The sequence below is a fragment of the Cornus florida genome, unplaced genomic scaffold, assembly GCF_030987335.1.
Source record: "Cornus florida cultivar Cherokee Brave unplaced genomic scaffold, ASM3098733v1 CherokeeBrave_3.0.0_Hap2_Chr08, whole genome shotgun sequence".
Lineage (NCBI taxonomy): Eukaryota > Viridiplantae > Streptophyta > Magnoliopsida > Cornales > Cornaceae > Cornus > Cornus florida.
In genome coordinates, this window is record NW_026775578.1 from 54172251 (window position 1) to 54185519 (window position 13269).

At 35.0% G+C, this 13269-nt stretch overlaps 1 long non-coding RNA gene across 11 annotated transcripts in view; it reads right to left on the minus strand.

The window, feature by feature from the left end:
• Positions 1–489: 489 nt before the first annotated feature.
• LOC132271756 (uncharacterized) overlaps positions 490–13269 on the minus strand; it is a 39775-nt gene continuing 26995 nt past the window's right edge. For 8 of the 11 annotated variants that reach the window (XR_009469812.1, XR_009469809.1, XR_009469813.1 and 5 more), the window contains 4 exons: positions 6602–7361; positions 3488–4278; positions 1148–1308; positions 490–947 (listed from right to left, as the gene is read on the minus strand). This is a non-coding gene — a long non-coding RNA (uncharacterized LOC132271756). The remainder of the gene's footprint in view (positions 948–1147; positions 1309–3487; positions 4279–6601; positions 7362–13269) is intronic. The other 3 variants (XR_009469815.1, XR_009469811.1, XR_009469814.1) reach the window with 3 other exon arrangements.

Here is a 13269-nt window from a genome sequence, read left to right on the forward strand (position 1 = left end):
ACTGGGAGAGGCGTGCTAGAGAGAGGGGTTTAGTGCAGGAAAGATGAGGTGAGGAAGGGTATTGTGCGAGTATATAATGGTCAAAAGGCGTGCTAGAGAGATGGTAATGAAGCCTCTCTTGTTTGAGAGCCAAAAATGGGTAGCTTTGCCCAATGGGTTTCTTTTTGCCAGAGGTCCCTAAATACTCAATATGACAATGATGTGCCCTTCGAATACCAAGGGGCAATGCCATTTAAATTGTCCACAAGCTTGCTCTTAATATTTATGGATGTGCAAATACGTTTGATATATATATATATATATATATATATAGAGAGAGAGAGAGAGAGAGAGAGAGAGACCAGTATTAACCTTTGATGCTGCAGTCAAAGACGTTTACATCAATTGTTAGCTGGCCAGCATCATTTGAGTTCAGATGCTTTTAATAGCTGCTCCTTATGATTCATAATCAACCACATGCATTTGTTTATCTAGTGCTAAAAACACATGTAAGGAAAATATGTTTCATTGGGAGATGGAAAGAGAGGTTTGTACAATTAAGGAAAAATAAAAGAGGAGGTTTGTACATGCTGCTAAATCAGATCAGCTCTAATACACATTTTTTTATACAATATACATGTTTATATGCTCAAGCAAGCATGAATTAAAATTCACGAATTAAAAGGACTATTATCCTATTATTACTTCAGTAAGATGAAGGACATCTCCCTCTTAATTCACGAATTAAAATCCACTCTAATACCAAGGCAAGGAAGCGCAAATTGGCTATGTAGCAAGTTTTGTTACTTCGGCACACAGTAGGCTCCAACAACACAACATGGTTCAATAGGCTTGAAACTGCTCGGCCTGCAGCTTCTTCACTTCCCGAGCAAAAATTGACTTATCATAGTTGAATCTTAGCAGTTTGCCTAAAATATTGAGGCAAATCTCACCAAATTTTCCCACCCCTACCAAGCCAAAAACAAGAAAGAAAGGTATTTAGCTTACTTCAGGGAAACCAGATTTATTTTTTCTCTCTCTTTCAATTCTTAAAATGCAAAGAATGCTTACAAAAACCATAAAAATCATGTCGCACAATTTCCATTTCATTTCACAACCACCAAACAAAGAAATAGAAAATCAACTGCAGGAGATCAAATTTTCTCACCTTATCGCCCCACAATAGCTGAGCCCTAACCGAAAACAGTTGAGCTTCAATAGCAGCTTTAGAAAATCCCACGCTAATTCTGAGTTTTTCCAGCAGATAAACTGTTGCCATGTAGTTTGAGAATTCTCAGAATTATGACTGCTTAAGCTGCTACAAAATGTCTACAAAATGGCAAAAAAATATCATGATGTATCAATACAAATATAAAATATATATAAAACAGTAGCTAGTTGACATGTTACTGGCAGAAACTAAAAACAATGAAACCCTACTAACAGGATAATTACTGAGATGAATCTAGAAACTTCTTAGATTGTACCATTGGGCTAGAGGCCCTTTGGATGTGAAGTGCGTAAGTTGCTACCATAGACACCTCAACAAAAATAAGTGTCATGCAAAGAACACATGAAGCATTAATAACTAGATCAATAGCAAATAGAAATGGTTTTAACTCTAAACTACTAAAAAGTCACAAGCTCAATAGTGTTTGTTATGCTAGTTATAGATTACCATGAAAGCTAGAATATTAGTAAAAGAATTCATCCAAATGGTACAATACTTTCATATTTTCATCCGGCATTGCTAGTGATAGCGACTAATATTGAGTCTTAACTTGGTACCACATCAACACCTTTATAATGAGACTGAACATCATAAGTTAAGGAGATGACAATAGGCCACTCAATAAAAAAATCTACACACAGTTTGTCTGAATAGCGAGGAAAGGATTCGGTTGTTTTTTAAGCATTAAACAGATCAATGGACTCACTGAAATTCAAACAAATGTTCTTGTACCAAATGACCATTTCGCTATTTGAGTTTATAAATTTTTGAAAGATAGTTTGCATTTTGAAATTTCAGTTTAGGCCTCTGCTACATTGCAGAAGAGGAGGAACCTATATTCTAAAATTTAAATGGTCACATACTTTTTTTTTTCCCATCTTTTATTATCTAATTCACCAATTAAGGAAAAGTTCTGAAATTAACATGACCATATAAAGCTCAAAATAGTGGAGTCCATAATTGTGTTAAGTATACTGAGAATGATTTTTGCCATTGGTAGTAAAAGGCTAAAATTCATGTCAACATGCAATTTCATAATCAAATAAATGGAGACTTGCTTATAGTCCAAGAGAGAACAAAACTTATTCACACTCAAATAAATAATAATTATTGCATTTTCTCAGTGCCTGCATCATGTTTACACCAAAATAAGAATCACTAAACCAATTTCTAGAAGATAAAAAAAAGTATAAATAAAAAAAGGAAGAATATCAGCTATAAGGATTTATCAATCTATATAACAATCTATGCTTTCATAAATCAACATCAGATAAGAACACCTAATGAGTACACATCAGTGTGTTTATGACCTGCATAATTGTGCAGAATTGTCTGCAATAAGAATCATGTTGAAGGATATATATAAAAGTTGCACCCTCTCTAACAGCTTAAGCTTTTGGAGTAGATGGTTGCTAACATCATATCAGAGCCAAAGGTCTCGAGTTCAAACCTCACCGTCACCCTAATTAAAAAAAAAATTTGAAAAACACGAGTTGGACCAAAAAGAAGGCCACACGTGAGGGGGCGTGTTGAAGGATAAATATATAAAAGTTGCACCCTCTCTAACAACTTAAGCTTTTGGAGTACATGGTTGCTAACAAATCATATACAGAGGCATTTGACCACTGCAGACAAACTTACCCTGGTAGCAGAAATAGATAAGAAGAAGGGCATTACTAAACAAAATCCGAAAAATACTGTGTTATCCACAGGACACCTTTTAAGGCTACTCAAGAAGTTCTAATTTTTCTTTTATTAGATACAAAACTGGAAAACCAATGGTGTATGCTTTTGACCTGCATTACTTATCAGCAGATCATGTCTATTGCAGGGTACTAAGTTTCCTTGGTGTATGCTTCTTTTACCAGGAGAAAAGAAAGTGAACTCCATGTACAAGACTCTATCCTAACAAAATATCTATTATCCTCACCATCGGAATAACTTCTCTTAGCATTATTCCAAAGCATCAAAACACACGTGTCGTAAAGTCACGTATGATGAGATAAATTTTCTTCCGAGATTGATAACTCCTAGATGTTGCACTTGTTTATAATAGATACATTAAATGAAATATGTTTGCATGAAAGTGTAAATTTCATTTAACATAAAGGAAAACCAGATCAATCATTAGTTTCCCTCAATCTCTCTTTTTCAACTCTTCAAATGCAAAGAGTTCATACAAAAACCAAAAACATCATCTAGCACAATTTCCATTTCATTTCAAAACAAGCAGACAGAGAAATAGAAAATCTTGTGCAGGAAATCAATATTTCTTACCTTATTGCCCGCAGGAAATCAGTCTGCCCAAATCGAACACATGCATTGATGAGAACTCCAACAGGTTGAGCCCCAATCAAACACAGTTGAGGTTCAATAGCTGCTTTGGATTCCGATTTGAGCTCCAATAGCTGCTTATCCTTGATAATCGACTACATGCATAGATTACTTTCAGCCCTTTTTTGATAATCAATTAATTTTAGCCCTAAACAGCACAAATATGGCAAATATATTTTTAAGAGGGATGGAAAAAGAGTTCATTACATGCTGATAAATCAGCTCAAATACACACATATGTAGAGAGAGAAAGAAAGGGTTGACATTGATTTTCCACTTACAGGACTATGTATTTCAATGAAAATTCTGTATTCTGGCTATGAAGAGAGAGGAGAGAGAGCCAGAGAGAGAATGATTACAAAAGAGAAATAAGAATAATCTATGAGAGAAGATAGAGTCAGAGAGACATTCTAAGAGATAGATAGAGACTGGGAGAGACTAGAGAGAAGGGTTTAGTGCAGGAAAGATAAGTTTCACGGAAGAGTACTTTGAGTAATTGGAGGAAAGTTAATAAAATAGTTTGAGCAGCGGTCACAATATCTCTTAGGCAGCGATTAGAGAAAAAGGCTAGCATAAAGGGACTCCTGTATATTTGCCGAAAGAAAGAGAAAGAAAAAAAAAGAATAAGTCAAGCTCTTGCAGCAATTTATTTAGATCGCTACTATACATCCGCCATCATTTCCTCATTAACTTGCAGTGAGGATATGTGATGAATTCAGTGCTAAGATTCTTGTCTGCAAAGAGAACAATAAATGAAAGCAAAACTCAGAATTCATTGAACAAGTCATGCTCATAGTAAATTTCTTGTGTTACAGCAATTATCCACATCGCCGGATGAAAATTCTCACTGCAGGAATCACTCAATCTAGCAACCACACATGCACAACACCATCTTTCATGCACGGAAAAGTTTCTGGAAAAGAGTTACTAGCAGATCCAGGACATACAAGGGATGAGGGACTAATTTAAAGAAAGAGAAAACATGTGTAATAAATAAATAATAAATATAATTGATTATTGGAGATACAGCCTGAAAAACCACTAATCATTTGTTAGGAAGGTGGTTACTCAAGTTGTTTAGTTTTGGCCTCTGCAGCTTTCATCATTAACAGAATGATATCAGAAATACTAAGGTCTGCACTAAAAATTAGCTCTAATCATCTAAACCAGATACCAAATCTAACGCAGCAACCCAACGCATCGGTAACTGAGATACTATATATAAATTTGGCAAAGCATTTTAATAAAGAATATCTAAGCAACTTCACATGCTTTAAAGAACTACTATGACAGCCATACAAAAAAAAAAAAAACAGGGGAATCAGTTTTGGCATCAAAAGTGGAAACGACTACTCGTTAATCAATCGCTCAATAATTGCCAAACATTGATCAGCAATAGATTTACATTCAACCGAACTCAAACATTGATCAGTAATAGATTTACTTTCAAACACACACAGATCCATTATTATCAAGCCCTCAAGAGTAAATTAAAGACATCCAGGGAATTTTAATAATAAAAAATCATAGAACTACATTGGTCCCCTTCATGAATGTCATCCAATTCTTTAGTACATGAAAAGGATTCCACATTTGATCATGAAAAGGAATCCACATTTGACCAAACTTAATTATAAACAGGCAACCTCAAGAAACTACCATGTAACTACCAATCAAGCAAGGCTGCTTGGCACAACCCAGCAAGGCTCTTTCATCATACACTGAAGGTAACAAACTGTGACAAGTTTGAGAAATGTAATCAACACACCAAACACTAGAAACAAAGATTGACGAAAAATATACACTTACTACGAAAAAAGAACAGAAAAAATAAGACACAGAGAGTTGTCAGGATTCACCATTTTTGCATGACAAGATCTGGTTCTCTCTTGCGATTAGGGTTTAAGAACGTCGAAGCGCAAACCCTAAAACTATGGCAGCCCCAGTCGTGCTCGAGAAAAGTGTGATTATATATTAGGTTGTTAAATGCTTGGAGACACCATCGTCTGTTGTTGATATTCTACCGAAAGGCACCGTATATATCAAGCCTAGTCACTCATCGCCCTACCAATCTAAACCCTAGCCCACCTTGCGTGTGTAGCCCAACCCACAAAAGTAATTTGGATAATAAAAAATATGTTTATCACTATAGGCCTCACTGAAATTCGTTTATCACTATAGTGTGGAAAGGACTCAATTGTATTTTAAGCATTAAACAGATCAATGGACTCACTGAAATTCAAAGAAATGTTGTACCACATGACCATTTCACTATTTGAGTTTATAAATTTTTTAGAGAGTTCGCATTTTGAAATTTCAGGTTGGGCCTCTGCTAAATTGCAGGGGAGGAAAAATCTATATACTTAAATTTACATGGTCACAAGCACTTAATATTTTTCCTTCTTTTACTCACCATCATAATAACTTCGAAAATACTAAACCAAATCCGAAAATACGCTGTGTTAGTCCACAGGACACCTTTTAAGGCTACTCAACAAGTTCTAACTTTTCTTTTATTAGATACAAAATTGGAAAATTCTGCCATGCGAAACCAATGGTTATGTAATGACCTGTACTACTTGTCAACATGTCGATTGCAGGTCACTAAGCTTCCTTGGTGTATGCTTCTAACTTTTATCAAATTCTATTTACCAGGAGAAAAGGAGGTGAACTCCATGGCATTATTCCAAAGCATCAAAACACAAGTGTCGTGAAGTCATGTATGATGACTGATGAGATAAAATTTCTTCTCAGATTGACAACTACCAAGTTAAACCATATTCACACTAAAGCCATAAAATTGAATGATAAACGTTGCCCTTGTTTAAATAACTCTGCTATCCAACCTATACTACATTAAATGAAATATGTAGTGTAAATTACGATAAACATAAAGAAAAACTAGATCAATCAATTTTTTTTCCCACAATCTCTCTCTCTCTCTCTCAACCCTTCAAATGCAAAGAGTTCATACAAAAAGCATAAACATCATCTAGCACAATTTCCATTTCATTTCAAAACAACCGAACAGATAAATACAAAATCAAATTTTCTCACCTTATTGTCCGCAAGAAATCAGTCGGCCCAAATCGAAAGGACTTCCATAGCTGAGCCCCAATCAAACACAATTGAGCTTCAATAGCTGCTTTAGACTCCGATTTGAGTTCCTATAGGTGCTAATGCTTCATAATCGACTACATGCAATGATTAATTTTAGTCCTAACAGCATAGGTATGGCAAATATTTTTTTAAGCGAGAGTTTGGTACATGCTGATAAATTAGCACTAGCACACGTATATTTATATATGTATAATATGTTTATATGTAGAGAGAGAGAGAGAGAAAGAGTTGACATTGATTTTCCAGTTAAAGGACTGGACTACGTATTTCAGTGAAAATTCTGTATTCCTGCTATGAAGTGAGAGAAGAGAGAGAGCTAGAGAGAGGGTGACCGAAGAGAGAAACAAGAGTAATCTATGAGAGAAGATAGAGTCATAGAGGCATTCTCAGAGACAGATGATTGTTCCATCAATTTTTTTGGGCTTGAACAGTCTTGTGTGTAGTGCGAGAGAGAGGAGAGACGGGCGTAGAGCAGGAAAGATAAGTTTCACGGAAGAGTACTTCGGGTAACTGGGGGGAAATTAATAAAATAGTTTGAGCAGCGGTCACAATATCTCTTAGGCAGCAGTTAAGAGAAAAAGGCTGGCATAAAGGGGCTCCTGCAGCGGTTTATTTATACCGCTGCTATACATGCACCATCATTTCCTCATTAACTTGCAGAAAGGATATATGATGAATTCAGTGCTAAGATTCTTGCCTGCAAAGAGAACAATAGATAAAAGCAAAACTCAGAATTCATTATAAAGTCAGGCTCATAGTACTGACAAAAGAAAATATAGATACTTGCAGGAACCACTCAATCTAGCAAACCACACATGCACATGCACGAAAAAGTTTTTGGAAAAGAGTTCGTAGCAGATCCGGGACATACAAGAGAATGAGGGACTAATTCAAAGAAAGAGAGAACATTTGTAAGAAACAAAAAAAAAATATTGATTACTGAAGCTACAGCTTCAAAAACCTATACAGGGGAATCAATCAAATTATCTACTGCTGATCAGTTTTGGCATCATAAGTGAAGATGACTACTCATTAACCGAGTAGCTCAATAATCAGCTATTCATTCATCAGCAATAGATATACATTGAACCATGTAAGCAAGGCTACTTGGCTGCAATCCAGCCGATCTAATATAAGAAAATTGTGGTCTAAAGAATATATATATATAAATATATTCTAGCTCAGGAAATATTTATAATACCAATAAATAAATGAGAAACAACCACAATAATATTTAATTAATGGTCTTGCGAGATTGATCTCACATTTTGATACAACAAGAGATAAAAATAGATTACTTGTAACGACCCTAAACTGAAAACCAAATTTAAAAAAAAAAAAAAAAAATTCGGCATGACCTCTGCTAAAAAGGGTCCTACAACAACCTGCTTAAAAAATATATATATATATATGCAATGTCCTCTCATGGACCTTCAAGACTTATCCAACTTGTCCCAATACACAATACAAATTATATATTCCAGCATCCCTTTCATCCATTCATTATGCCTCAACATGGTTCATCTCTTGGTGGAACATCCACATACCATTTAATCCAAATTATCGTAATTACAGTCACAAAATATATGGTTAAGATCTAAAGTCCATGTCTTACAATGTTTAGACAACTTATAATAAAGTTACAACCCATAAATATAATTACAATAACAAGAATCCACAAATCTCTATACCGAATATAACAAACTAAGGTTTTACAAAAAAATTATGGGACTTAGATACAAAAACAGCAAAATGATCTTCTAATCCAAATTAGGCCTGTGGTGGAACGTCGTTCGCCACTTCTTTCCCGTTTCCTAAAAAATGTTAAATATAAGGGGTGAGCAAAATTGCTCAGTAGGTGGTGCCTAAGACACCTCTTGTAGCCCCATGAATCCAAATAATGAATAGGACAATAGGGAACGGGGTCATGCTAAGCCGGGAAAATACAATATCAATTCCAAGTTCAAAACAAGTAAATGTCGTGCCATGAATGCAACGTCATGCATGTCATTCCCCATTTTCAGAAAACATCCATCACTTCACAAACTGTTAATATAACCCGTCCTTTGGTGACTCCGCAGCGACACGAGAGAAGGATTGGCTACTGTCCCTGACCCTTGGTACCTCCGCGGCGTCATTTTGGGCCCAGATAGCTCAACCACGCTAGGGCAATCTCCCTAGTTCCCTCCGGGCTATATTAACACACCAGCCCTTTGGTGACTCCGCGGCGACCGAGTTTTCTCAAAAACACTTTTACCAAAACATTTCCCCAATTTTTTTTTTTATACCAAATACTTTCCCTTTTTCTTTCATGCCCGATGCCATGGATGCATGCTACATATTTTCCAATAGTATAAAATGAAGGGAATTTAAACTTCACAATTTAACATGTTTCTTCATAGGAATTTCTCAGAAAATATTATAAACACCATGGCATGGAAAATTAACAAATTAAGCATATTCTTTCATACATTTCAATTAAATACACATAAGCATGTTTTTCATACAATTCAATTTAACACAAATAATCATAAACTTCATACATGACAATTATATCATTCTCAAGGCTAATAACTCAAAATTAAATATGTTTTGCAACAATTAATGAGAGAGAACTCACAAAGGAACAAGAAAAACATGACTTAGGAACCCCTACCTCAATTTTATGCAAAACCCACAATTTTCACCTCAAACCCTAGGATTTAGAGATCCATCAAATGATGGCCAAATGGAAATTGGCTCTGATCAACTCGTAGATCTCGTCGTGGGCTTCAAATTGCTGCAAACGGCTTCCAAAAATACCAAGGATTGGAGGAGAAATCAAGCTCTAAAACTTTGATTAAAAAAGAAAAAGAAAAAGCAAAGTAAAGGGGAGAGAGAGAACCAGCGGGGAGAGAGAAATGAGAGAAGGAAAATGAGGCTAAAATGCCTCTTTGCCCACTTTAAAGCATTCATGTGGGCCCCACCTATTTTTCTTTTTATTTTTCATTTTTCTTTTGTTTTTATTTTACACCACACACAACATATATAAACATATACACATTAATTTACAACCACATAAAATACATTGAATAAAATAGATAAGATGCAAATGGACCCAATTAAAATCCCCGCATGCAACAATTTCGGTAGCGGGTCCCACATGGGACCGTCCGGCCCGAAAAACGAAAAAATGCAAGAATGATCACCCTTACATTTCAAATAGTCTTGGACTCAATGAAATGTCCCACACAGTTCACAGACACAACTAGCACACTCCACAGTGTCCGGCAGGCGAAATGGCAAAAGACGAAAATGCCCTCGCAACAACAAAAATTCCAAAAAAATGAAAAATGGCGAAAATTGAAAACATCACATTACTTTACCACAAAATGATAAGCACAAAAACAAAAAAATAAATTAAATTAGATTTGACCAAAAGACAATCCAAAAACAAATTAAGTCTATACTCATTTTCCTAAAACAATTAGTACAATCCAAATTGAGGGTGGCATATGGTTATGTGAAGGATCAAAGATGCAATGGGTCCCAAAGCTTCCATTCTCTATGTTGAAGATACCAATGACGCGGCACCCAGGTGCGGGATAATATACAATGATTTTATAATCTTTTGTGTAGAATATTGAATTTGCCTGACATCCGGACCATTTGGAAGTTGAAACACAAATGGAATGGTGATCTCCCCAAAACAGGGTGTCTCCACCCAAGTTGTTCGCTTCAACCTGCATAGGCTAACCTTGCTCAAATTGCTCTAAGAGCAACTTGAAAACCTGAATTCTCTTTTTATCTAACGTAAGTCCAAGCTTCATCTCCTGCTTGAATAAATGCCAGGTTAAAACGACAACCATAGATAGCGGTAGCAATATAGTCATTAGGATACGAAGCAGGGTCAACTAACAATGTAGCCTTTGCAACTTCAAGCTCAACCTCAGGAGGAACTGCATCAATCTCGTATAAGATCTCACCATCACTATCACCGCCATTTTCATGAGGAGGTTCGAATTCTAAGCGGTCCATTATTAGAGGAAGCTCAATGGTGGCGCCGGATTCATTAGAGTTACGCCCAAGGATTCTTCCACAATAAATAGCCAACCATGTAAGGAACCAGAAACCCTCTTTCTGTAAGGCACCCGTAACTAAAAACCATATAGCTTCTTATGAGTGATGCTATATAGACTACGTCTTTTGTCGCTATTATCTTTCGAAGGCACCATCAAGAATGGAACTTGTCTAAAAAACTTATTTTGAATGAATTTAAGTTTGTTGTCCATTGCCACACAATGCCATGGTTTGCAAACCGCACCAAATCGAACATATTCAAAAACGAAACCAACTTGTCCAGAATCATATTCGATAAGTTCTTTGGCAGGTATGCCAAATCTGACTCCTCCATTGAACTCATCGTGTTTATCTCGCTAATAGCACTGCAATGTCAATCAAAGAATCTATATAATCACAATACATTATATCTGCAATACTCAATACTCAATTCGAATGGGTTTACAATTTTAAACTAATTGATTCACAAAAAAACAAAAACAATAAAACTTGCTAGATATAGTATGAATTAGTCATTGGTGCAATACCTCTTTCATCATACACTGAAGATAACCGATTTGCTACTAACAAATTCGAAAAAACTATTCTAATAAAATTCATTTTCAATATTAAAATCTAATTGAGCCACTACCAAATCCAAATCCCATAAAAACTATATATATTGTGAATATGAACAATCAAAAAAAATTACCTCAAGGCAGCAATATTATTTCATCTTTATATGAACATATATATTTACTAATCAGGAATTAAATGATTATACATATACATATATATATATATATATATATATATATATATATAGTATGCATATATAAGTTCCGGAATATATATATACACACAAGTAGTTCACACCAATCGCTTGAAAAGGAGATATATTAGGGTTATACATCATATGAATATGAATACATGACCATATAATAGTAAATTCGGCTAACAAAGTAGGCAAAAGCAGAATAAGAATATACACAAAGGTTGGAGCTTAAAATAAGGGAAAAGATCAACTCTTCTTTTCTATTTTCAACTCAAAAAACTAGAACACCTTCTGAATAGCGAGGAAAGGACTCAGTTGTTTTTTAAGCATTAAACAGATCAAAGGACCAACTGAAATGCAAAGAAATGTTGTTGTACTAAATCACCACTTCACTATTTGAGTATATAAATTTTTGAAATATAGTTTGCATTTTGAAATTGCAGTTTAGGCCTCTGCTAAGTTGTAGGGGAGGAGGAACCTATATAGTTAAATTTTAAATGGTCCCAAGTACTTAATTTTTTTCCTTCTTTTATCTAATTTACCAATTAAGGAAAAGTTATGAAATTAACATAACCACATAAAGCTCAAATTAGTGGATTCAGAAACTGTATTAGGCATACTGCTAATGATTATTGCCATTGGTAATTAAAGGCTAACACTCATGCCAACATGCAATTGCAGAATCCAATAAATGGAGATTTGCTTATAGTCCAACTGAGAGATCAAAACTTATTCACCCAAATATACAATAATTGTTGCATCAAGTTTACACCAAAATAAGAATCACTTAACCAACTTCATTTAAGATTTATCACTAACAATCTATGCTTTCAAAAATCAACATCAGGTAAGAGCACCTACTTTGTGAAACACAGCTGATCAGATTACTTTGTTATAAACTGACTTCACATCAGTGATCAGTGTGTTTATGATCTGCATAATTGTGCAGAATTGTCTGCAATAAGAATCATATACAGAGGCATTTGACCAGTGCAGACAAACTTACCCTGGTAACTAAAACAGACAAAAAGAAGGGCATTTCTAGACCAAATCCAAAAATAGACTGCGTTAGTCCACAGGACACCTTTTGAGGTTACTCAACATGTTCTAATTTTTCTTCTATTAGATACAAAACCGGAAAATTCTACCAAATATGTGCAACAAAACAGAATTTAGAAACCATGCCAAACCAATGGTTATGTTATGACCTGCATTACTTGTCAGCAGATCATGTCGATTGCAGGGCACTAAGCTTCCTTGGTGTATGCATCCAACTTTTATCAAATTCTATTTACCAGGAGAAAAGGAGGTGAACTCCATGTACAAGATTCCATCCTAAAAAAATATCTATTATCCTCCTCATCGGAATAACTTCAGAATGTCCTTGGCATTATTCCAAAACATCAAAACATGTGTTGTAAAGCAATCTCAAACCGACTCTAAATGTGTTTAAAAAAACGTTTTTAGGCAGTTAAAAAGCAATCTCAAACCGACTCTAAATGTGATTGAAAATGCCGATTCAAGAATCAAGCTCGATAAATAGGTAAGACTCAGTCCAAAAGTATCGAGGGACATACTGTCCAAGGTTTGGTCCAGTAGTCTCTTTATTTGTTAATTTTATTTAGACTTTATTTTTTTAGGATTTTTTAATTTAATTTTGTTATAAGTAAATAAGAAGGACATTAGAAATCAAGTGGGTTCCTCGAAGTACAAAGTTAAATACATGAAACAATGTTATATAATTTAAATTATATACAAAATTTTCTATTTCTATTACTAGGGCTATGTGTTT